The sequence below is a fragment of the Mustelus asterias genome, chromosome 20 (assembly GCF_964213995.1).
Source record: "Mustelus asterias chromosome 20, sMusAst1.hap1.1, whole genome shotgun sequence".
NCBI classification, from domain to species: Eukaryota; Metazoa; Chordata; class Chondrichthyes; order Carcharhiniformes; family Triakidae; genus Mustelus; species Mustelus asterias.
In genome coordinates this window covers 41718453-41740332 of record NC_135820.1, presented here as the reverse complement: position 1 = coordinate 41740332, position 21880 = coordinate 41718453, and the positions used below count along the sequence as shown (strand labels likewise).

The window sequence follows — 21880 nt, the reverse complement described above, 5'->3', positions numbered from 1 at the left end:
TTTGTTTGATTGGCACCTTCTTTGAACTTGATATACAGTCTAACATATATTACTGTACTTAAATATTGCTAGCACCTCCTGCCAATCGTTTTCCAGTAAGTTCCTATATTCTCGTTCATAATGACAGTTTATAAAGTTACCAAACTATAAATTGCATTCTCTCAAATGGAGGTGTAACAAATTTACACAGGCAGTTTCCATGATAAATATAGACATAGAACATAGACTGGAAAAAGTTGACAGGAAGTGTACGTTGATGCAAGATTTTTAATGCGTTAAAGGTTGCTTTTGATTTCCTTTAAGTGCACGGTATACTTGGTCTCAGTCACTTTTTTTGAACATATTTATCAACCTGTCTTTTTCAAACTGGGGAGCCAGTCCAGCCTCCAAAAATAAATAACTGGATAGCTGGTGAGAAAAGGAAAATAACCTTTATTTGAGAATATACTTTGTATCATAGTGTAGCACAGTAATTGTAAGCTATAATTTACTTTCACACAGGAACTTAGTTATGCTTAATTATTATAAGAATATTGTGTTTTATTGCAACTGTTTACTTGTTATTTTAACACATAAATGTATTTGGAAACGAAGTCCCAATTAAGTCAAAGATGAATATAAATAGCCTTATTTAACATCACGCTTCCAAAGCTAAGGAGGAATACATGATAAAACCAAGAAGCTAAAATGGGATTCTTCATTCGATGAATTTCTGAAACGCAGGGCAAAATGAAAGATTTGCATTTCTATAGCACCTTTCATGACCTTAGAATGCGCCTTACAACCAATGAAATACTTTTGAAACGTAGTCATTGTTGTAATGCAGGAAGCGCGGTAGTCAATTTGCAATATAACAGTGAGATGATGATCCAGATAATCTGTCACAGAGGTGTTGGTTGCGAGATAAATGTTGGAGGTTAAGCTACAAAAGTGTTCTGAAACATGAAAGACAAAAATATCCCAAATAAAAAAATGTAAAGAAACCCCTAGAACAGCAATACATGCCTGCGTCCAATTCCCAAATGTTGTACACTGTTTACCAAGCATCCAGGCATAAATAGCCCAGCGCAACAAACGGCAAGTTCTCCTCAAGCAAATCTGCTTTGTTGTAGAGTGAATTGAATCCCATCTGGTCATGTAAATGGAGCTTTACATCATGAGGGGAAGTACTTGCACAAATTTACACAATAGTACTGGTCTTTTTTTGCATCAGGGAATCATATTTAAAATGATTAAGAATGAACAAATTACCATTGTTTGTCTTAGCGTTAGGCATTCCCATATGTGGTGAAATCAAGCAGATATATGATTAATCTTTATTTGCTCAATCAGGCTGAGCAACATTCCTGTTAATTTAACTGCTGCAGGATTACTTTGTATTCTACATTGGCAATTGTGCCTATTGAACACTGGATAGGTCTGTACTCCAGTAATTGCTGAATCTATTCATTTTCACAGGTAAAATTTGCAATCCCACATTTGCATGGATTGGGCATGGGAAAATGATAAACTCTTATTAGCTTTGTCATGGCAACCAAACAATTGGTTCCTTGGGAAAAAACAGCCAACAGTGAAAAGCAAAGCTCCCTTTCTTTCTCATGCTTAACATCTGTTGCCCAATATTCAAATGTATGTATTATAGTGTGATCTGCTAACCATCTCCCTGGCTGTTCATCTTTTAGAAGTGTCTGTTTTTTAAATGAAGCATGTGATGTTTTTAATGCCATCATCAATCAAGTGTTTGCAGTTTTGAAGAATTCCTGACTGTGTTTTTAGGGTTATTTGAGCATTTTGTTCGACAAGTAAGAAACACATTTTCATTAAATTTGTTTCCAAGGATGTGATAGCGCTGATTTATAATGGTGCTGTTTTATTTACACTTAAGTTTTTGAAAGCTGAAAACACATTGCTCTGTTTCTCTTCAATGAGGAAACATCTTTAATATTTAATAAAAGAAAATTGAAGTTTTTTTTTGCCCCGTCTATTTTATGTTTTCTCTCCGAAAGGCATTGACCCCTTGCTAGAGCGTAGTTGTAAAAGTGTGGGCCACCATCTCTTTTCTCACCCAAATAGTGATTATTCATTTATCAGTCTGATAATAGGTGACAGCAATCCATTCAACTGCAAGAGGCAAGGCAGCTGAATATAATCCTGTCCTGAGTCCACACCAGCATACTTCCAGCAGAAGTCGTTGCTTAATGATTATGAGCAAAACCCAGGCTGTTTTCCTGTCTTTAACCGAAGAAAACTGCAACCAATTGTAGTGATCCTCCTACCTCCTGAGCCAAGATCTGCATTTCTCTGTATCAACCAGAGATGCCACTATTAGACATAGTCACTTTGTACACTTCAGCCACTCACTGCCTTAGCCAGCCGAATTGTTAGGAAATGTCGAAAACTCTGATTTAATTTTACTCAATTCATTCTCAGGATATAGGCCTCATGGGAAGGTCAGCATTTATTATTACTCCTGCCAAATTGCCCTTGAGAAGGTAGTGGTAGACCTTGTTCTTAAAGCTGCAATCTTTGTAGTGAAGGTGGTTTCACGATGCTGTTGGGAAGCTCTAGGATTTTGATCCAATCTCCACAGAATAGCTTCATTTTAAATCAATATTTTTATCTCTCAGGTTCTGGTGTTTTTTTGCACTCTATCCCCTCCAGTAAGGAAGTGCGGACTTAGCAGTTGTCCCATGGACAGTGCTTACATTGTCAAATAATCACAAATAATGCTGGAAGTGCACAGACCTGCTGAATATTTCCAGCAATTTCAGTGTTCTTTTCAGATCTCCAATATCTGAAGTGTTTTCTTCTTGACTTCTATTATGAGGCAGGAGCTTAATATTTTTATAAAATGGTTCTCATCAGTAAAGTACTCTGACATAGAATATGATGAATGGTCTATTAGACCTGATTTATTTGATTTGATTTGATTCGATTTGATTTATTATTGTCACATGTATTTACAGTGAAAATGATTGTTTCTTGCGCACTATACAGACAGAGCGTACCGTTCATAGAAAAGGAAAGGAGAGAGTGCAGAATGTACTGTTACAGTCATAGCTAGGGTGTAGAGAAGGATCAACTTAATGCAAGGTAGGTCCATTCAAAAGTCTGACGGCAGCAGGGAAGAAGCTGTCTTTGAGTCGGTTGGTACATGACCTCAGACTTTTGTATCTTTTCCCAAAGGAAGAAGGTAGAAGAGAGAATGTCGTGGGCTCCTTAATTATGCTGGCTGCTTTGCCGAGGCAACAGGAAGTGTAGACAGAGTCAGTGGGTGGGAGGCTGGTTTGCATGATGGATTGGGCTACATTCACGACCTTTTGTAGTTTCTTGCTGTCTTGGGCAGAGCAGGAGCTATACCAAGCAGTGATACAACCAGAAAGAATGCTTTCTATGGTGCATCTGTAAAAGTTGGTGAGAATCATAGCTGACATGCCAAATTTCCTTAGTCTTCTGAGAAAGTAGAGGCATTGGTGGGCTTTCTTAATTAAAGTTTTGGCATGGGGGGGACCAGGACAGGTTGTTGGTGATTTGGACACCTAAAAACTTGAAGCTCTCGACCTTTTCTACTTCATCCCCATTGATGGAGACAGGGGCATGTTTTCCTCTATGCTTCCTGAAGTCGATGACAATCTCCTTCATTTTGTTGACATTGAGAGAAAGATTATTGTCATCGCACCAGTTCACCAGATTCTCTGTACTCTGTCTCGTCATTGTTTGACATCCCACCCACTACAGTGGTGTCGTCAGCAAATTTGAAAATTGAGTTGGAGGGGATTTGGCCGCACAGTCATAGGTGTATAAGGTGTACAGTAGAGGGCTGAGAACACAGTCTTGTGGGGCACCGGTGTCGAGGATGATTGTGGAGGAGGTGTTGTTGCCGATCCTTACTGATTGCGGTCTGTGAGTTAGGAAGTTCAGGATCCAGTCACAGAGGGAGGAGCCAAAGCCCAGGCCACGGAGTTTGGAGATGAGTTTCGTGAGAGTAGTGGTGTTGAACACTGAGCTGTAGTCAATAAATAGGAGTCTGACATAGAGGGAGTGCAGAGAAGGTTCACCAGGTTGACATAGAGAGAGTGCAGAGAAGGTTCACCAGGTTGATACCAGAGATGAGGGGTGTTGATTATGAGGAGAGACTGAGCAGATTGGGTTTGTACTCGTTGGAATTTAGAAGGCTGAGGGGGGATCTTATAGAGACTTATAAGATAATGAAGGGGCTGGATAGGGTAGAGGTGGAGAGATTCTTTCCACTTAGAAAGGAAGCTAAAACTAGAGGGCACAGCCTCAAAATACAGGGGGGTCAGTTTAGGACAGAGTTGAGGAGGAACTTCTTCTCTCAGAGGGTGGTGAATCTCTGGAATTTTCTGCCCACTGAAGTGGTGGAGGCTACCTCGTTGAATATGTTTAAATCACGGATAGATGGATTCCTGATTGGTAAGGGAATTAGGGATTATAGGGATCAGGCGGGTAAGTGGAATTGATCCACTTCAGATCAGCCATGATCTTATTGAATGGCGGGGCAGGCTCGAGGGGCTAGATGGCCTACTCCTGCTCCTATTTCTTATGTTCTTATGTTCTTAGATGTCTTTGATATCTAGGTGTTCCAGGGTTGAGTGCAGGGCCAGGCAGATGGCGTCTGCTGTATCTGATGTAAAGATAAGAATTTAAGAATGTAGAACCTGTGAGGCAGGTCCAGAAACATGCCTCAGAACCACAGTGACACTATCAAAACTAGACTTGTGAGGGCATCTCGTATATTCCCCGCAGTGTGTGGAATGAAGCTAGATGGAATCTAGAAATGCTAAAGAGCGATAATAGGAATCTGCTACATTGTTGCTTCCCCAAACCACTGCTGAAATATAAATGCACCACAAAGCTCTCACAACTGCCCCCCACTCCCCCACCCCTTTCCAGATTTTACTTCACCAGTTTGGAGATTGGGCCAGTCTGCTCCTCTTTACTAGTTTTCATGTTTCCATTTTTATTTTGTTATCCTACCTCTCCAGCTCTCCAATCATTTTCGATTAATTTCTTTGGTACTGCTTCTTGTTATCTCATGTTGATATGACTACTGTCAGTAACCATCTTGTTTTCCACTCAAAACACTTCATGGAGCTTTCCAATTATTACCTGTGTGTTTGTTTTTTTATTCCATCCCCCTTTCTTTGATGTTGTTCCTTTAAATAAATTCTCCAAATGTAATGTATCTCAGTCCTGATGAATAGCTCACATCTGAAACACTGCCTCGTCTCTTCTGTCCACAGATGCTGACTAATTTGCTGAGTGGTTTCTGTTTATGGTTTGATAGTATTAAATTTCCTTCAGGCGCTTAAGTAAGCCACCGCTGGGCCCTCCCCAGGATTTAGGACCTCACTAACAGAAGTCTCGCCCACCTTGAGTTCCTGGCAAATCAGAGGCTGGCAGTTCCTCATTGTTCTCAGCAGAAGCAGTGGCAAAATCAAAGAGTTATTACAGCACAGAAGGAGTCCATTTGGTCCATCATGTCTGTACTGGCTTTCTGAATGAATAATTCACTTAGTGCCGTTCCCTCACCATCTCCGCATAATCTTGCACATTCACCCTTCACAGATAACAAAGCTAATTCCCTTTGAAAGCCTTGATTGTACCTGCCTCCACCCTCCGCACTGTCTGACAGTGCATTCCAGTTCCTAAGCACTCGCTGTGTGAAAAGATTTTTTCCTCATGCCACCATTGCTTCTTTTGCCAATTACATTAAATCTGTGCCCTCTGGTTCTCAATCCTTCCAGCAGTGGGAACAGTTTTTTTTCCATCTATTCTGTCCAGTCCCCTCATGAGTTTGAATAATACCAGTCCCAACTTCTCCAATCTATCTTTGTAATTGAATCTCTTCTTCATTTTTGTGAGTCTTTTCTGTACTCTCTCTAATTACCTTCATATTGTTCCTAGAACTGGGCACAGTAGTTGAGGCCAAACCAGTGTTTTATACAAGTTTAATATAGCCTCAGCAGATCTGGCAGCATCTGTAAGGAGAGAAAAAGAGCTGACGCTTTGAGTCCAGGTGAACCTTTGTCAAAGCTTTGACAAAGGGTCATCTGGACTCGAAACGTCAGTTATTTTCTCTCCTTACAGATGCTGCCAGACCTGCTGAGATTTTCCAGCATTTTCTCTTTTGGTTTCAGATTCCAGGATTCGCAGTAACTTGCTTTTATTTAATATAGCCTCCTTGCTCCTCTACTCTATGCTTCTATTAATAAAGCCTAGGATACTGTATGCTTTGTTAAATAATGACCAAATATAAAGAAAATGCAGAGCTCCGTGTGGTATGTTCTCAACATACCACTTTACAGTACAGTGAGGTATGGACAACTCATGAAAGCTAAGAAAAGTAGCTTAACAGCTTTCGCCTTCATGCCTCAGATGAATATTGGATATCCCCTTGGAAGACAAGAGTGCTGAACATGGAAGTACACCTATGTGCAGGGATCCCCAGCATGTCTGACCTCTCAGAGTCAGTGACAACTCCATTGGCTGTGTCATGTGAGCTGAATGGATGATGGCCACATCCCCAAAGACATACCCTATGGCGTGTCGAAGCCGGCGTTGGACTGGGGTGGGGACAGTAAGAGGTCTCACAACACTAGGTTAAAGTCCTTCTCAAGGGCAATTAGGGATGGGCAATGCCTCGCCAGCAATGTTTACATCCCATAAACAGAAAATTTTAAAAAATCAGTTCTCCCAGTTTCACAAGATAAATGCACCATGTGCAGATGCAAAGATGTGCAGGTTAGGTGGATTGGTCATGGTAAATGTCCCAAGATGTGTAGGTTAGATGGATTAGCCATGGTAAATGTGTGGGATTATGGGGGTAGGGCAGGGGAGATGGCCTGAGTAAGATATTCTGTCAGAGAGTCAGTGCAGACTCAATAGGCTTGAATGGCCTTCTTCTGCACTGTAGGGACTCTGTGATTCTATGTAGTTTGCTACTGAACTGCACTTGGCCTACGTTCTGAGAACCACACTATGTGAATTTGATTTACCAAAAGATCTCAGCTTTCTATCTCCCAACTTCATTCCATTCCTTCTTTTGCTCCAGCATTGGTGGACAATTAGCCTTCAGGAATCATACCATTGAGTTTTAGAATATTCTTTCTTTCACCTTGCTGCAATTCTTCCTTTTTCAAAAGTCTCCTCAAATTTTGCTTTTTCCCTCATGCCTTCGATTATCTTTCCTAACTCTTCACCTTTACCCTTGTAAATGGCGAGGAACCTTTCACTGCGTTAAAACGTGTTATATAAATGTGGATTGTACTTGTTTCTGACATGGTCTAGGATTCAGCCAATATTATTCTGTAATAATAGTTCTGGCAGCACGGTGGCACAGTGGTTAGCATTGCTGCCTCACAGCACCAGGGACTCAGGTTCAATTCCGGCCTCAGGTGACTGTGTGTGGAGTTTGCATTATCTCCCCGTATCTGCGCGGATTTCCTCTGGGTTCTCCGGTTTCCTCCCACAGTCCAAAGGTATGTGGGTTAGGTGGGTAGTTTATGTCTTTATATGCCCTGTTTGTGAACAGAACTCCCACTCACCTGATGAAGGAGCAGTGCTCTGAAAGCTTGTGGCTTGTGCTACCAAATAAACCTGTTGGGCTTTAGCCTGGTGTTGTGAGACTTCTTATTGTGCTTACCCCAGCCCAACGCCGGCATCTCCACATCATGGTTAGGTGGATTGGCCATTCTTAAATGCCCCTTAGCGTCAGATGGACTAGCAGGGGAAATAAGTGGGATTACGGGGATAGGGCCTGGGTGGGATTGTTGTCAGTGAAGACGTGATGCGCAAAATGGCCTCCTTCTGCACTGTAGGGATTCTATGATTCTATGAACCAGCCAGTAACAGAACAATAGTGGCCCATATTATTTCTCCTTGCGGGACAGTACCTGGCCTTTAGTCATGGTGTCACCTGATGACACAAGTATCTCCAATGTGAACTTTCCATCAAGCCCAGACATCCTGCAAAAGCCATGGGACAATATTTTGGACCTCCAACGTGCTGTAACTCTGCAATCATAAAAGGCCCTTTTATAGTTCCTTGAATAACAAACCTCCTTTTAAAATTTGGAACAGCTCATTCAGAAAACGTGACTTTAAGGATCAAAAAGAACAAACATTTAATTCTAAAATAATTGTTTCCAGGAGAATTGCGCAGTGCCATTTTGGAGTACTGCTGCGAAAATCCTAGTCTATACACCAGCTTTTAGCATTTAAATGCACATGTCTCTTCATGCTATAAATGGCATTAAAGTTAATCACTAGTATATGTCTAAGTTCTCACTTATCAATTCCCTCACCATTTGGAATACAGAATAAGAAGAGGTGTTTGGAATGGTGCCATGTGCCTGCAGGCCAACTATTTTTGTGAGGCCACACCATGTTGAATATTTCAACGTGGAATTTTAGAAATACGTTAATGGGGAAACAAAGCGCAAATACGTTGCATCAACTATTTTGATTTGATCTGGTTCTTTTTTCAGAATTGAACGCTTGGAACTTTTAAAAATACTGAATTTTTTAATGGAGTTTGTTTTTAGTACTAATGGAATGGATGTTTCTAACAATATGGTGTGTTATATATCATACTACACGATTAATGATAATATACGATAATATAGTATGGTGATGGCCTTGTGGTATTATTGCTAGACTATTAATCCAGAACTCAGCTAATGTTCTGGGACCTGGGTTCGAATCCCGCCGCAGCAGATGGTGGAATTTGAATTCGGTAAAAAATATCTCGAATTAAGAATCTACTGTGACCATGAAACCACTGTCGATTGTCGGAAAAACCCATCTGGTTCACTGATGTGTCTTAGGGAAGGAAATCTGCCACCCTTACCTGGTCTGGCCTACATGTGTCTCCAGAGCCACAGCAATGCCCTCTGAACAAGGGCAATTAGGGATGGGTAAAAATTCCTGGCCAGCCAGCGATGCCCATGTCCCACGAATCAATTTTTAAAATATTTTAAAATGTAGAATTCCTACAGTACAGAAGGAGGCCATTCGGCTCATTGAGTCTGTACCGGACACAATCCCACCCAGGCCAATTCTTATAACCCCATACATTTATCTTGCTAATCCCCCTGACACTAGTGTCAATTTAGCATGGCCAATCAACCTAACCCACACGTCTTTGGACTATGGGAGGAAACCGGAGCACCCAGAGGAAACCCTTGCAGAGACGGTGAGAACATGCATCTCCACACAGACAGTGACCCGAGGCCAGAATTGAACCTGTGTCCCTGGCACAGTGAAGCAGCAGTGCTAGCCACTGTGCCACTGTGCTGTCCAAGTATGTAGGTAATATTCAAGATGTATTTTGCTCAGAGAAAGTCCATAGCGATCAGTCATTCGTTTATATGCCCAGTCTCTAAAGCTAATGATGTTCTTGAGTTATCTGGGAAAGTTGAATATAAGAGGAGATGGGTAACATTTAGCAAATTTGAAGAACTATTTTTTCAATAGTTTTTGACTCTCCCCTTTTGAAAGCTTTGACTAACATAGTACTATGTTATGTGTGAGTCTCCACAGATCATGTCCACAGGCGATTTTGGGGATGAGTCGATCACAACTAATCCTCTTATTTTCTTCACTCAATTTTAACACCCATATTTTCAGCACAATCACCCGATAGTGATCAAGAGCAATAGCCCTATCTGGTTTTATTTTAACCACTCTCCTCCCTAGCCTAGGGGCACTGAGGTTATTTGTCGTACTCCTGCTGGGATCACATACCTCAATACAATCCAGGCATCAAACCGTGGCCCTTTCTGCTATGCACAGCTCAGTTTCGCACTAGGCAGTATGTTTACTCTCCAGTTTTATAGACAAATGTTCCAGTTGAGACGTAGCCAGTTTCCCGCACTACCACTGCACTAGTCCAATGAATGGCCAACAGATGGATCGCTACAGGGAAATTTGTATACAATGACATTTTTTTGACTCCAATGCAAGACATTCTATCAGTTAAGATGTGTGAGTGGGAGTTATTTCACTGAATCCAATTAATTAATTTGCTGGATCCAATTAAGATAGCTGCAGGAAATAAACAGGAGATTTCTGATCTGGCTCCAGGCTGATGCTGCACTCCCTGAGGGCACACTCCTTTGCAGATCCAATGTCAACAATGTGTTTTGACACTTTTCACTTCCCTGATGCGTTAACTGAGCAGGGAAGGAACATTGGAGCTGAAGCTACAGAAAGAAAATCATGTGTTATGAATAAAATCAAACTGTTGATGTCATAATTTATAGCTTTAAAAATATTTCTAAAAATCATTGCAACAATTAATTGTTAAGGGCGGCACAGTGGCACAGTGGTTAGCACTGCTGCCTCACAGCACCAGGGACCCGGATTCGATTCCCGGTTTAGCTCACTGTTTGCGTGGAGTTTGCACATTCTCCCTGTGTCTGCGTGGGTTTCCTCTGGGTGCTCCGGTTTCCTCCCACGGTCCAAAGATATGCGGGTTAGGTGGAATGGCCATGCTAAATTGTCCCTTAGTGCCAGGGGGACTAGCTAGGGTAAATGCATGGGGTTATGGAGTAGGGCCTGGGTGGGATTGTGGGCAGTGCAGACTCAATGGGCTGAATGGCCTCCTGCACTGTAGGGATTCTATGAATTTATTCATGGGGATTGGGCATCATTGGTAAATCAGGCATTTGCTGCCCATTCCTAATTACCATCAAGAACCCTTCGTGAATATAACTGAGTGACTTTCTAATCTCGATCATTTCGGAGGGCAGTTAAAAGTCAACCACATTGCTATGTGCCTGGAGTCGTACACAGGCCAGACCGGGGAAGGATGGCAGATTTCTTTCCTTAAAAGTTGTTACTGAACTCAATGGTTTTCACAACAATCTGGTAGCTTCACAATCAACATAGCTGATGCTAGCTTTCTATTCCAGACATAATTAACAACTGAATTTAAATTCCTCAGCTGCCACGGTTTGAATTTGAATTCACATCCCTAGCATATTAGTCTCAACTTCTGGATTACTGGTGCAATGATATAATCACTATGTTGTTCTACTCAAAGCGATTGCTGCAATGCAGCATCATTTCCAACACAAGAGTCAGGACTTACTTGACTGCACTCATGGTTTTGCCACACGAGGAGCAACCTTTATAAAGATTTAATGAGGCTCCTTGGAGTCTGCCATTCTACTAAACTACCTACTAAAGGAATCCAACCCTATACTTTGGCTTATTAAAGTATTTCTTGGACCCAAACGGCAGCTAAAGTACCTGATGTTCGCCTGAATCCCCCTTTCCTTCTCACTTTTATCTATTCTCCTCTCCTCTGAATCTCACCCAGTTCATCAAATCCCTTAACAACACTTATGGCTACCCCCTCAAGCTTGTCATCATTTGTCACTTCCATGGTTGCCATCATTGACATTGTCTTACTCCACATCAATAGTTTTTGTTTTACAGAAATACACTTTGCTCGTAAAATAGCTGGAAGAACATTACAAACATTTCAAAGTGACCATCATACAAAGTGCAATTATTTTCAGGTTTTACCAGTCTGTTGCCAACCACTGTAAAATCTGCCTCTGAGGGTAAGTTGTGGGGGATGGGGGAACATACCTCCAGGGTCTTCTCCCAACACCTTTCACACTTAATTATCTCTCTTTTGGAGCTCCACCCACTGCAGCTGTTGACCTGTTTCTCCATTCCCACTGCTTTCAAAGCCCTAGTCAGCTTAAAGTCTCTCACAATCTACCAAGATCATCGTTGTCTAAGTAGAATCATATAAACGTAGGTCATTCTATCCTAGCATTTCTACCTTTCCACATATCCACCCCCTATGAACCCACAAATCCCATATCTTTCACAAAGTACACTTCCTTCAATCCTCTCCTGAATCAAATCTTCCCTGAACAATTATCTTGTCTCAGCTCAATGCTTGATGATGTTGGTGATGATCCCACTTCTTTATATTTCAAAGGAACTTTCATTAGCTCCTCCAAAGAAAAGCTGATCTTCAACTCTTCTCTTGTCTCTATCTACTGCCTTACCTTCACCTCTTCCACTCAAAAATCCTCATGGTACTGTTGCCATCAGCTTCTTTTTTCAATTCACCCTTTTACATTTCCTTCAGTCTGGCTTCCATCCTGACCACATCATGAAAACTATTGTAATGAGAACCATCAAAAACCACCTCTGTGACTTTACCAGGGTGTGCTAGCCATCTTTGTCCTCCTCAACTTGTGGAGATGCCGGCGTTGGACTGGGGTAAACACAGTAAGAAGTTTAACAACACCAGGTTAAAGTCCAACAGGTTTATTTGGTAGCAAAAGCCACACAAGCTTTCGAGGCTCTAGCCTCACCTGAAGAAGGGGCTCAGAGCCTCGAAAGCTTGTGTGGCTTTTGCTACCAAATAAACCTGTTGGACTTTAACCTGGTGTTGTTAAACTTCTTACTCCTCAACTTCTACATTCAAAACGTTTTCCCAAACATCCTCCTTCAATTCTCTGTAATCCATAGCTGTGGCAATGCCCCACTTGATTCCATTCCAACCTGATCTTCAACAACCAGAATATCAACTGCAATGTTTTCTACTTCAGACTTCACATAACCATGTCAAGTTTGTCCTAATGTTTCACCTTTGATTTTCTTTTCCTTTGCTGCCTCTGGGCTGCAACATTTGTAAATTTCACATGAGGTTTCATATGTATGTTGACAGCATCCAGGTGTGCTCCCTTGCCACATCCATGATTAACAGTGTTTGTCTAAATTCAAGGTGTGCATAAGTAAGAACATTCTTGAAGTTAATATTGGCAAAATTGTTGCAGCCGCAATTGGCTCCCAAGAAAGACACTATTTTATTTAGCCCATGATTCTATTCCCGACACGGCTACTTGCTCAGACTAAATTTGACAATGTCCAACCTCATAGTTTGAACCCAAGCTAAGTTTCATACAGCCCACAGCAAGACTACCTGTCTCCATTGCAGCCAGAATACTTGCCTCTGCCCTACCTCAGGTCCAGTGCTACCAAAACACTCATTGACGTTTTTGTCAGCTTCTGGTCCGAGTATTCAAATACTTTCATGAACCTGCATAAACCCAATTGCGTCCAGAATATTGCTATTGGAATTGTAACTTGCACTAAGTTCCATTGGCCATCCCATCACTAAACCCCACTGACCCTCCATTCTTAACACACTTGCAGAGCATCTGGGAAATTACGCAATTTCCATTTAGACAGCAAACTAAACGTAGTCGTCATGAACAGTGTTTACTTATGCTTTTTTGTTGAAGAAAATGTCATTGTTTAAGTTTTATATTTGCAATGCTTTCTAAATATTTATGGCTCCTGCATTTCATTTATTTATCTTTATCTTTGAATAGTAAAATGAGTCATTCTGAAATATCTATGTTAATCAAATTTAAAATGAGATTTTGAATAAAAAGTGTTGAATTTAAATGTCTACGTACAAGCCTTTGTGACAGGAAGTGCTATTACAGAGGTATTTGATTAAAAAATAAAGTAATTTGATATTTTAAGTTTTATATTTCTCTTATGCTGAAGAGGGTTTAATATAAAGGTGAAGAAATATTCCTGTCTCTTACATACACATGCGTGTCTTGACCACTGCAGTATGTGAGAGAATAGTTATTTGGTCACATTCCTGAACTGAGTGTGGAAAACAGTTATGTTTTAGGAGCCAATCATTTCATTGTTACTGAGATGGTCTCTAAACAAAATACTTTCCAGTCCTTTTGGTGTAGATGTGAACCCTTTCCACATCCTGCCACTAGCCCCTCCCCCATAACACCAAACCTTTGCTTTGCAAAAGGGCAACGTAACAATAGACGTCATCAGCTTTGTGTGCAACATTGAAACTTGTATAGTCATTGTGGATATGACATTAACTTAGATTAATAAATTTATAAAACATGAGTGTTAGCATGACTCTCTGTGACATTGTAAAATGAGCGATAGTGAGTCAGCAGCCCATTTTACATCCCTCTTGAGTTATATTTTAATTGATTTCAATGGCTGTAAAAATTGCAAGAGATATAAAACAGTTTGCTGGTTCATTATTGCTCAATGAAATTCTGCAGCTACTGAAGGGCCTTTTTCTTCAAAATAAAATCAAATAAAATAGAATCAAAATAAATTGAAGTCTTGTGGTGCAGTGGATAGCATCCCTACCTCTGAGCCAGAAGCTCTGGTTTTGAGTCCCACTCTGGGACTTGATGACCATGGAAGGTGTGTTCATAACGCGGTCAAACAAGTTATCAACCTGCAAATCTTTCCAATATGCCTATGGGAAAAGGTAAGAGTGAGAGAGTCTCCTGGTCAGCCAGAGGCATGTGCTGGTGCAATGGAATAAATCTTCCCTGCATTAAGAGCCTCCATGCGTTGGTGCTTGCCATGGGATGTACTCTGTGACAAGTGACCTCCTCACTTCAAAGGACTGCTCGAGAGAGAAATCAACATGAATCTATGAGCTGGTTTCAATATATTGTAATTAATGTCCAAATCATTTATTGGACTGGATAAGAAATCAGCATATACTTCATAATCCTCTTTACTTCAAACAAGCTAAAACTTTGAAGTAACTAAACAATCTTATGGCTTTTAAACAACATAAATTGTTGTGTAGAATGATAGTGTGTTTTCTGCTTTAACTCCCACTTGCTTGTGGTGGAAGCTCTGTTACTGCCGGTAAAATTGATTTCCACAGAACCTTATCAATAATCATATTCATTCACAAACATGTTTTTTGAAATCAGCCAGACTGTTATATTGTATTGATTTCCACTCAATAGCAAATAATCCTCTTGTAGAGCTGGAACGTACAACTTATCTGTGTTTGTTAAGTTGAAATTGTGCCTCATAGGATTGTCTATTAAAAAAGCTTAGAAAAAGATAAAGAATTGCCATATATTTGGAAAGGCCCTGGAGGACCTTAGAAAAAATTTCCATTTTCTTTTCAATTTTCTCTTGGGATAGGAGGAGGGGATAGCCACTTGCAAGACAGTTTATATGATAGTATCCCCATTATTATGATTATAAGCCTAGTCGTAGAGTCATAGAGGTTTACAGCATGGAAACAGGCCCTTCAGCCCATGCCACCCCGTTTTTACCACTAAGCTAGTCCCAATTGCCCACATTTGGCCCATATCCTCTATACCCATCTTACCCATGTAACTGTCTAAAGGCTTTTTAAAAGACAAATTTGTACCCGTCTCTACGATTGCCTCTGGCAGCTCGTTCCAGACACTCGCCACCCTCTGAGTGAAATAATTGCCCCTCTGGACCCTTTAATATCTCTTCCCTCTCATCTTAAACCTAGTTTTAGACTCCTCTAGCTTTGGGAAAAGATGTTGACTATCTAGCTGATCTATGCCCCTCATTATTTTATAGGCCTCTATAAGTTCACTCCTAAGCCTCCTACGCCCCAGGGAAAAAAGTTCCAGTCTATCCAGCCTCTCCTTATAACTCAAACCATCAAGTCCCAGTAGCATCCTAGTAAACCTTTTCTGCATTCTTTCTAATATTGTCACAATTAACTTGGTGGTGTCAGGTCGATCCTTTTGTTAATACTGAGGCAAGTTTAAAAGAAGATTTCGAGGCAGTTATGCCTGCCCACCTGCACTATTTTTGAACAAGTAGCATTAACAAGTAGATCTGGAGATAAAAGAGTTTAAAGCAGATGAAACAATGTCTATTTATATTCAGAGTGAAACCTGTCCTGTCCATTGCCTTCATTAGTTTGATATTTTATATTCTATCCCCTGAGCTATGCTGCATGACAACTTTGAGTTAAATTCTACTCCTTTTCTGCAATCATGCCGTTATGACTCTGAATTAACATTGCTCAAATAATAATGAGTAAAATAATCCCTACAAAAACAAGCAGCTGATTTTTCTCAGATCCCACATACAAAAGACTCGTCATTGACTTGAATTGGATCTGCATCCAGATTAAATAGGAAACTGCTGATGGGACCACAAGCACTGGGTTAACGGATCAAACTGAGTGGAATGTACTCATGAATTCAGCAGCCATGAACCTTTTGAATGTTGAAAGAGCTTTGTATTCGTCACAACTTGTGGATGGGTTCTCCTATTTATTGAGGGAAAGAATTCTTCATACATTTCTAATTTCAATGATAGAAGTTGTATTGCAGGAATGTTTTCAACCTTGGAACACAAATATTCATGAAATAAACATACACAAATTTATAGGATCTAACATACTGCAACTTTGGTATCAGGAGAAGATAGGCACTAACTTTGTGCAATGGTGTGAAACAAATGAATTGACAGGCCATTTTACATCTCACCCAGGTTTTATTTCCACAGAAGCCAATGATAATAATATCAGGAAAAGTTTAAGGTGGGTTGCCAATTCACTCTCAGTCACCACACCATCACACAGAGTAAAATCTGCTCCATAATAACAAAAGTCTCAGTGCAGATGTTGAAGTAATATTTTTGGTGTGTTTCTAAGGCCAGTTTTGTCCTCAGTTTGAAAACCATTTGTTTTAACATTAGTAGGTTCCAAGAGTAACTGATTTCAATGTGGCATGGTGGCACAGTGGCTAGCACTGCTGCCTCAAAGAGCCAGGGACCCTAGTTCGATTCCAGGCTTGGGTTGCTGTCTGTGTGGAGTTAGCACATTCTCCCCATGTCTGTGTGGGTTTTCTCCGGGCACTCCTGTTTCCTCCCACGGTCTGAAAGATGTGCTGGGTAGGTGAATTGACCTGAACAGGAGTGTGGCGACTAGGGGAATTTCACAGTAACTTCATTGCAGTGTTAACGTAAGCCTTACTTGTGACTAATAAATAAACCTTTACTTTACTTTACAGTGGGTAGCACTGCTGCCTCACAGCTCCAGGGACCATGGTTTGATCCAGCCTTGGGTGACTGTCTGTGTGGAGTTTGCAACTTCTCCCCGTGTCTGCATGGGTTTCCTCCGGGTGCTCTGGTTTCCTCCCACAGTTTAGAGATGTGCAGGTTAGGTGAATTGGCCATGCTAAAGTGTCCCTTAGTATCCCAAGATGTGTAGGTTAGGATGATTAGCAGGGTAAATACATGGGGTTATGAGGATAGGCCTGGGTAAGATGCTCTGTCAGAGGGTCAGTGCAGACTTTGTGGGTCAAATGGCCTCCTTACACACTATAGGGATTCTATGATACTGATATTTAACCTGGACAGTAATATAATACCCTGTAACTTTCAAGCTCCAGAACAGTGCATCTGGGGGCTGTTCCAAAGATGTGCTGGGGAAACACCTAACTGCACGTCCCATCACTCCAGGACTTTCCCAGGTAAGGATTGCACAACAATTGGCCAGAAGTTCAAACTTCCAATGGGCGATTGCCCTGCACTGTGGACCATCGGAATTTTCCATCACTAACTTCTCATGATTCCATCCCTGGGCAAGATTCTCTGGCCTCTCCTCAGCGTTTTTCTCGGCGGCGGTGCATCATTCGCTGTGGCAGGATCCTCTGGCTCTGCCGCTGCCAATGGAAATTCCCATTGAAGTCGCAACACACTGCCGGGAAACCTGCAGCAGCTGATGTACTGCCGGTGGGACCAGAGAATCCCGGCATGAATGGCCGGAGAATTCCAGACAGGATTTTGCAGCAATAAAAAAGGCTAGAAGAATTAGAACCACTTCCTGCTGCTTCTGTGTAGCTATTGTACTGACCTCCGCCAAGCTCTCACATAACCCCGATTATCTTCCACCCTCCCACTTCACCCCCCCCACAATGGGCCATAAAGAATGGGGGTGAGGTCTCCTTGCATCTGGTTTTCCAGCCCACGACAGAGGTCTCAGGAGAGCGCTTTACTGCACAGTTCTTGCCCGGCCTGAGTCAGAACGATGGACGAGCAACTATCAAAAGGATTTTTGCCTTACGAGCCTGGTTGAGTTCTTTGAAAATGTGACCAAACACATTGACGAAGGAAGAGCAGTGGATGTGGTCTATATGGACTTCAGCAAGGCGTTCGATAAGGTCCCCCATGCAAGACTTCTTGAGAAAGTGAGAGGGCATGGGATCCAAGGGGCTGTTGCCTTGTGGATCCAGAACTGGCTTGCCTGCAGAAGGCAGAGAGTGGCTGTGGAGGGGTCTTTCTCTGCATGGAGGTCAGTGACCAGTGGAGTGCCCCAGGGATCTGTTCTGGGACCCTTGCTGTTTGTCATTTTCATAAATGACCTGGATAAGGAAGTGGAGGGATGGGTTGGTAAGTTTGCTGACGACACCAAGGTAGGTGGTGTTGTGGATAGTTTGGAGGGATGTCAGAAGTTGCAGCGAGACATAGATAGAATGCAAGACTGGGCGGAGAAGTGGCAGATGGACTTCAACCCGGATAAGTGTGTGGTGATCCATTTTGGCAGATCCAATGGGATGAAGCAGCAGTATAATATGAAGGGTACCATTCTTAGCAGTGTAGAGGATCAGAAGGACCTTGGGGTCCGGGTCCATAGGACTCTTAAATCGGCCTCGCAGGTGGAGGATGCGGTCAAGAAGGCGTACGGCGTTCTGGCCTTCATTAATCGAGGGATTGAGTTTAGGAGTCGGGAGATAATGCTGCAGCTTTATAGGACCCTGGTTAGACCCCACTTGGAGTACTGCGCGCAGTTCTGGTCACCTCATTACAGGAAAGATGTTGAAGCCATTGAAAGGGTGCAGAGGAGATTTACAAGGATGTTGCCTGGATTGGGGGGCATGCCTTATGAGGATAGGTTGAGGGAGCTTAGTCTCTTCTCCCTGGAGAGACGAAGGATGAGAGGTGACCTGATAGAGGTTTACAAGATGTTGAGAGGTCTGGATAGGGTAGACTCTCAGAGGCTATTTCCAAGGGCTGAAATGGTTGCTACGAGAGGACACAGGTTTAAGGTGCTGGGGGGTAGGTACAGAGGAGATGTCAGGGGTAAGTTTTTCACTCAGAGGGTGGTGGGTGAGTGGAATCGGCTGACGTCGGTGGTGGTGGAGGCAAACTCGTTGGGGTCTTTTAAGAGACTTCTGGATGAGTACATGGGATTTAATGGGATTGAGGGCTATTGATAGGCCTAGAGGTGGGGATGTGATCGGCGCAACTTGTGGGCCGAAGGGCCTGTTTGTGCTGTGGCTTTCTATGTTCTATGTTCTATGTTCTATAAGAAACGAAGAGTGGAGTAACAATCTGACTCTGATCCTCACTCCACAGAGATTCAGGCTCAAAATTTGTAAATCATGATACAAAAATAGCAGCACCTTATGAGATGAAATGTGGATGAAAGGGAATATTTTTTCTATGATTGAGAGTGACAGAGAATGCAAAGGTATTGGGTTACACTACTATAATTGCAGATGTTCAACAGTCTCCTGTCTCCAACATGCTAACACCTCCACCTCCCCCATTCCTCTCCTATCCCAGTGATTGAGCAAGTGTGGTGAATTGGTACCATATCAAAGGTTACCACACAAGATAAGAACACATAGTACTGTAGGGAAGTAACATATTAGCACGGGTACAGGATTGGTCAGCTCACAAGATGCAGAGAGTAGAGATAAAATGGGTATTTCCGGATTGGCAAACTGTAACCAGTGGAGTGCCATGGGGAGCAGCATAGGGGGCCTCAACTATTTGCTTTGATGAAATGACCAGGTATATGATAGCTGCATTTGTCAACAACCCCGTGATAGGTAGAAAAGTAAGTTGTCAAGAGAGGGTAGTCTACTAAGGGGTAGAGATAGGTTAAGTGAGTGAGCAAAAAATTTGGCAGATGGGATATAATGTGGGAAACTGTGAACTTGCCCACTTTGGCAAGAAAGTGTCATGTCCTAGGATTATCTGAACTAATTTTTATAGTTAAAACTGAACACAAAAAGATGAAAAATATGGCTGCCTGAGAGGCAGATGTCTTTTTAAAAAATTAATTTATGGGATGTGTGTCACTGGCTGGGTCAGCATCTATAACCCATCCCTAATTGCCCTTGAACTGAATGACTTGCTCAGCCATTTCAGAGGACATTTAGGAGTTAACCACATTGCTGTGGATCTGGAGTCACATGCAGGTCAGACCAGGTAAGGATGGCAGATTTCCTTTGCTAAAGGGACATTAGTGAACCAGATGACTTTTAATCCTAGATATTTTAAAATCGGATTTAAATTTCACCAGCTGCCATGGTGAGATTTGAGCCCAGGTCCCCAAAACATCACCCTGGGTCTCTGTTTTACTAGTCCAGTGACAATGCCACTGCACCACTACATCAAAGCTGCTGAGAATCCTTCACCATACAAGGTAGTCACTTCAACAATAAAGCATCACTTCATCTCAGAAACTACAGGCTGTCCGTTACACTATATTACATTGAGCTGCATCTAATATTTGTGTGTGTGAGAGTGTGTTTGAGAATGAGTGTGACATCTTGGCTGGATTCTCTATCCCCGTTTTCAAATACAAGCCAAATATGAAGCACAGCTCAGAAACTCTATGGTTCAGTGTGTCACATCTGTTGAGTCATTGAGGAGTTTCAATCTTCCTTTCATTCTTCCCTAGTTTAACAAATACTTTAGTTCCTGCGTGGAACCAAGATTTATTTTAATTCCGTGCTCCAAACATTTAGGATTGGTTTTTCATGGACTTGCGGGAAACTCCGTAGAGGTGTAAAAATTGCGGCTGGTACCTGATTCCGGGATTCCAGACCCCTTTCTCGTTACCCCCAATTTTCACCAGCGCAGATTAAGGGTGCAGGCTTGTGCAGATTGCACATTTGGTCATGACGTATCTTGTACTTCTGACCTGGCTAGCTCCATAGCGGGATAGTCATGTCCGAGTCCCCTGCAATTTTCATGGAGTTGGACCAGCTTCTAAAGGACTCATGGTGTACATTATCTCATAGAAGTTGTGAACCATAGTCTGGATAAGAGAACCTTTTAAAAGGTAAGGTCAAGGGGCATATCTTGAGGAAGATAGAAGGGGCACTCAAATCTTCATGGCCCCTGAATACCTGGCAGGCTTCCAAATCCCAGCACTCCATTCAGCTCCTTTCTAAGAAGCTGCAAATGTGAGAAGACCCCTTTCAAGATCCCTGACTGACAAGTCAGTCACTTCCACTGGGAAAGGGGATTTCCTTCTCCACAGCTGCTCACTCAGCCCCATTCTCTGAACACAGCATTTATTTCAAGTCTTCGAGCCTTCATAGAAAGCTCAAAGCCTTTGAAATTCATTCAAATGCTTTGGAAAGTCTTGTTTCCATTCAATTTCAGTCCAGTCCTTCTAACTCTACTTTGAATCACAGCTCAATGGTTTTTAGACAGCGTGCAGTCAACTTTGCTTGTATATCTTTCTCTTCACGGCTGAATGCACCTCAAGTACCACCGCCCTCACATTGTTCCTAACCACAATGTTTATATAAAAGAGGACCTGCAGCTTACAGGGTGATCTTACAAAAACATTTTAAATGCCAAACAAGCTTGAAAACTGGAGACAATCACACATTTTTGGGGGGAGCTCCAAGACACATTTGTATGGCATTTAGTACACAGTGCACTCGGAGATCTGTCACTATCGCCAACACCCTGCTGAACATCAACCCCCAATCGTCTCCCTGAACATCGCGCACCCCCCCCCCCCCGCCCACCGATTGCCACCCCAGGTGATCCGCACACCCCGATAACCACCTCAGTTGATTGTCATCGCCCCCCCGATTGCTACTCCGGTCGATCACCCCCATCATGGCCCCCACTTCCCTGACCGCCGTCCTGCCCAGTCCCCACCCCCTGATGCAGAGTGCCCTCCCTTCCCTTCCCCCCCTTGTAGAGCTCCCCCCGCCTCCCCATCATGGCCTCGCTTCCTGTCATGCTCCCACACCTTGTCATGGGCCAGCCCCCT

At 42.4% G+C, this 21880-nt stretch overlaps 1 protein-coding gene across 6 annotated transcripts in view; it reads left to right on the top strand.

Annotated features, from left to right (window-relative positions):
- The window catches only part of LOC144508481 (uncharacterized), a 324608-nt gene that overhangs the window by 146828 nt on the left and 155900 nt on the right, over window positions 1–21880 (top strand). The window contains exon 3 of one of the 6 annotated variants that reach the window (XR_013500289.1): window positions 1459–1563. The exons of the other annotated variants lie outside the window; for them this stretch is intronic. The gene's annotated coding sequence lies outside the window, so the exon portion shown is untranslated. Of the gene's footprint in view, window positions 1–1458; window positions 1564–21880 lie in introns of those variants that run through there. 6 annotated transcript variants of the gene reach the window in all.